At 39.3% G+C, this 4,971-nt stretch overlaps 1 pseudogene; it reads right to left on the bottom strand.

Annotated features, from left to right (window-relative positions):
* Positions 1 to 1,841: 1,841 nt before the first annotated feature.
* Positions 1,842 to 4,308, bottom strand: LOC109205530 (annotated as a pseudogene).
* Between the last annotated feature and the right edge of the window lie 663 nt (positions 4,309 to 4,971).

Below are 4,971 nucleotides of genomic sequence, written 5' to 3'. Positions count from 1 at the left end.
GGTCCTTATTAACCTCCCCATCCTATACAAGCTTGATCTTAAAAAAACCTAGGCTTTTGGAACCCTAAGAAGAAGAGATCAGCCGCCTCATCCCATCTCCTTCACCAAATAAGCCGAAAACTCCATTCACTGCCGCCCGACGCCCAGCCTTGATCGACCCCGTCAACTAGCCTTCAACTCCACCACACCAAATCTCCAAGTCTCAGTCACCGTTTCTTACCAGCCAGCCGCCACCCAACTGCCGAAAACCAGCCCCTTTCCACCAAAAACTTGCAAGAAACACGCAACAGTCCCACCTGCTGCTCACCGCCGTACTAATGCTTGTTTCCGTCGTCAGCCTCTGAAATTCAAAGTTGATAAACACAGAAGGTTAATTGCTCAATTGAAGAAGAAACAAGCTTCTATGTAAGAACGAAACGCGCACACACACGGTCAAAAAAAAGGACACTAGTTTTTCTCTTCTTTAATACACATAGGATGAAACCTTTTGGTTAAAATATTTGAGAGTGATCGGAGATTCTAGTTAGTAGGAAAAGGGGAAAAAGAAGAAAGAAAGACAAAGATGGCAGTAGGCGTGGTGACAAAAGAGTAGGCCATTGGCCAAAACTCCGGCAGCTTTCTAGGGACGGATTCTAGGTCCTAAAATTGTAGCCTTGTCCTCTAAAAGGAATTATTGCCTAAAGATATAATTATATCATTTTAAAAAAAAGGGAAAAATTCTGCTCGGTCCAATTTCGGGTATATGGGTTTGCTGATTCGAAATTCGATTCGAAGTGATTCCCGTCGTTGGTTCAATTCGTTGTTCCGGGTTCGATTTTTGTGGTCTTGTTCGGTCTTTTTGTTGTTACACGTTCCAATTTCGTCGTCGGGTCTTGCACACAGTCAGTCTAAGCATATCTTTGCACTCCTTGATTTTACTCATTTAAAAGAAGCAATCCCAGGTTCAATTCTTACCACTCTCACTTTTATTTTTGCGTCAATTTTCAAGGTGATATGTATAGCATGATACTTATCTGTTGTTTCTCAATTCTTCTTGGTTTACGTTCTGTTGGAATTATTATTTGCTAGAATTTTTTGGGTGCTTCATGTTTGGACTGTTTAAATATTGTATACATCTCTATGGGCCATGGGATTTGGGTTTTAAATAGAAGAAGAAAAATTAGCATGAACTGACTTTTATTCATTCATTTTAGTTTATTTTATTTCTAGTTTTCTTCTATAGCCACTAGGAGCATGTTTAGGCCGTCAACATCTGGTAGGCATACCTTTAGGATTTTGTTCGAATTTTTGAGGTAAGAGGTCGTCCCCCTTTAGTTTATTATGGTTGCATCAGGTGAATGCCCCGAAGAGTTTGTATATATTATTATCCGGGGTATGCCACGAAGTGAATGTAAACGAAGGTCGATGCTGGATCGTAGAGGAAGCATAATGTAGGATAGCTTAGAGCTTTAGTATAATTTCTTCTAGTACTTTTTTTCTTTTCTCTTATTTTTTCTTTTATTAGGCGGGGACGACCTCGAGCCTCTTTCGTGTTTATTTTCACTTTTGTGTGTTTACACCTCAATCTGAGTACTCTTAAGAGCCAATTTGATCAAGTGCACAACCGTGACCTTCACAGGACTCGGGGAATGACTAACACCTTCTCCCGGAGTCAAATCAACCTCCTTACCTAGAATTTCTGGTGCAAACTGGTTTTAGAGTCCAAATGTGTTTTGAAGAAAAATTCCTATTTAGAATAAACAGTGACCTGGCAAACCGAAACCAAATGTCAGGTGGCGACTCTGAAAATCTTTCGAAACACAGTTTTTTTGTCACGTTCAAATTGAAAACCCTTTTGAGCTTCACACATCACTTTTATTATTATGCTTTGCAAGTAACCGCAGTTCAGTCATAGCATTTCTTTGCATATCGAGGGAAGTGCTCTTTAACTCCTCAATAAACTTTTTTACTTTCTCCTCGAACTTCTGAAAGATCTGCCCTTCTTTCAACTATCGTAGAAGAAACTATTCTTTGAAACCTCTCGGTTGGTCTACACCAGATCAGTTGATACGAGCTCACATCTCTGGTTTAGATGGAAATTCTGGCTCCTTTGGATGGATAGAAGCAGCAGGCTAGGAATCCAACCCAACATCCCCTGAAGCAACAAAAGCAGCTTCTGACAACTTATTTCCATCACCAGGAATTAAAGGGGAAAAGTATGATTTAGAAAGTGTGCTGGGTGCCAAGGTTGTTCAATTATGACCCAGAGGGAACTGGTCATCAGCTACTAATGTACTATGACCATGTGAACTTATCTCTCCGGAGTGGGTCATCTGGTCTTCACTCTTAATACGCATCATTTCAACATCAAAAGCAAGTACATTACCACCAACTCTAGGAGAAGATTCCCTTAAAGAGGAGCGGGGATGAGATGGAGATGATTCTTCTTTTTGGCTTACAGTTGATGAAATCAAACTCTTTCTCGAAGAACCTGAAGATTGCGTGGAGTCTGGTGACAAAGATGGCTAGTTCAAGCTCAAAGACTTCATGGGATCAGGCAGCTTTACATTGTTTATTTCTCACCAGTTTGTGATAAGTGCCTTAATAGTGTAATCAGGAATGAGATTTATATGTCCCAGAGTTTACTGTGTCTTGGGGAAAACATTAAGGCCAAGATCAATCTATCTCCTAATAAAAGCCCTCTTATATGTTTGACAAGAGGACAACAAAAAATCAGGAGGTATTGGCACAAAGGTACAACTCTGGGACTGTTTGTTGGTGACAAAGCAATCGTGCATATGAGAAACAAGAGTTATCATTTGCTCAATATATTCAACTTCCTCACTCTTTTCAGCTTGTTCCGCATTCTCTTTCAATTTTTCAAGGGCCACGAGCTCAATCGAAAGCTCTTGGTTTGAGTTCAAGCTTAGGCAATCAGCAATTTTGGCAAAGCTATCTGAGCTGGTTCCCAAGCCTTCCACTTGAGCTTTAATAACCTTTGCGATTGTCATTGATACCATTTCATAATCTACATACTTAATTTTAAGTATATACAGCTTCATCCAAACAAATGACATCCACATTAAAAATGGGGGAATATTGACAAACACAATGAAGAAAGATAGATAGAGATAGATAGATAGATAGATAGATAGATAGATAGATAGATAGATAGATAGAGACAGAGAGAGTAGGGAGGAATATTTCATAGCAGGGTCAGATGAATGAAACTCTAAGTTGCTCTGACTCAGGTGTGTATCTAGAGGTCGACTCCTTCATGATGTAAATATTATGTGGGAAAAATTACAAGGTAATTCAAGAAGAGAAAATATGATCAAGGTGAGAATTCGAGAAGAAGATAAAAGGAAAAGGATTGACACAGAAATTTCTATATGCAAGGTATTCCATTTTCTTCAGTTTCAACCCTAGCTTTTGCTTTGATTTGTTTCTGTCCTGAATTTCTCCGTCGATTTTGGTCAAGGTACCCAAAAACGGTTGACCAGATCAGCTACGGATCCCACACCTACGTCGTGTCGACACGGGTGCGTCACCAAAAGTGAAGAGTCCGAGCAACTTAGATAAAAACTATAAGGATAGAAAGAACAGACATGTTTTTAGTTCCTACCTCAAGAGTTGTCAAAGTTACATTAGCAGGAAGGCTTTTATAAGAAGATTTATGAAGCTTAAGTATTTCCAGGCTACATGATCGAATTTTCCCAATCATTGGTTCAGCTTGCAGGACCTACATATCATCTAAAATCAAAACATCAACAAGAAAGATACTATACAATTTAGCTGAAAATACTGAAAATGTGTTAGCCATGAAAAGTTGGTGGGGGATTAGGTCCACATCATCTCTTTGGGCTACCTTCATCAAAAACAAATATTGTGTAAGGGCCCATTTAACCTCAAAGAAACTGGCTCCAGGTAACTCTCATGCTTGGAGTCATGTTCTCAAGGTGAGGGATACTGCAAAGAAGCATATGGTTTGGTAGTTAAACTCTGGTTCTAGTAGTTTTTGGTGGGATAATTGGTCATTAAAGGGCCCATTGGCAGCCTTGGTTCCTAACACTAGTAAGTTTGCTAAGACCTTGGTTGGGGAGTTCATTACAAATGGTCATTTGAACATTTGTAAGCTGAAGGACACCTTACCAGATCAATTGATCCATCACATCAACTCCATAGTCATTGGCAATCAAGATTGATGATCAAGTTTTCTGGGAACTTCTCGATAATGGCAAATACTCTAACAAGAGTGCTTGGAATCTGGTAAGGAAATCTAGACCTAAAGTGTAATTCATCAACAAGGTATGGAACTCTAATATCCATTTTTAAATGTCCTTTTTGGTTTGGAGATTATGGAAAGGTAAACTTCCTTTTGATGAGGTGATTACTAAGTTTGGCAAGCAAATTGTTTCTAAATGTAACTGTTATCTAAACCCTTCTACTGATAGCATGAATCATGTATTCATAGAGGGACAAGCAGCTAGTTATACTTGGAATCTATTTGGGAATGCTCTTGGTATCCCTTATCACCACCACCTCATTAGATATATGCTTAACAGCTGGTGAACTACTAAGGATGCCAATGATGTACATAGATTAGTTCTTAATATAACTCCTATTATCATATGTTGGTTCTTGTGGAAAGGATTCTGTGCGTGCAGGCATGGTGATCATAAAAATTTCAACATATATAGACTGCACCATCAAATCTCTTGGAATGTTGAGGCTGCAATCAATAAGGCTTATCCTAAATGTAGTCTCAGAATGCCATGGAATAGCTTCTGTGACATATTGCCAAGACTACAACCTGTCCACAAATGCATTGTGGTCCAATGGAGGAAACCAGATAGGGGCAAGGTCAAGATCAACAGTGATGGGAGCTATCTTCAAGATGAAAGAAAGGCAAGGCTAGGAGGAGCCCATAGATTTGAGAATGGAGACATAATCATGGCATCATCAATACCCTTCAATGGCAAAAATCACAAC

Source organism: Nicotiana attenuata, unplaced genomic scaffold (genome assembly GCF_001879085.1).
Source record: "Nicotiana attenuata strain UT unplaced genomic scaffold, NIATTr2, whole genome shotgun sequence".
Lineage (NCBI taxonomy): Eukaryota > Viridiplantae > Streptophyta > Magnoliopsida > Solanales > Solanaceae > Nicotiana > Nicotiana attenuata.
The sequence above is the reverse complement of the archived record's forward strand: the minus strand, read 5'-3'. Positions and strand labels throughout refer to the sequence as shown.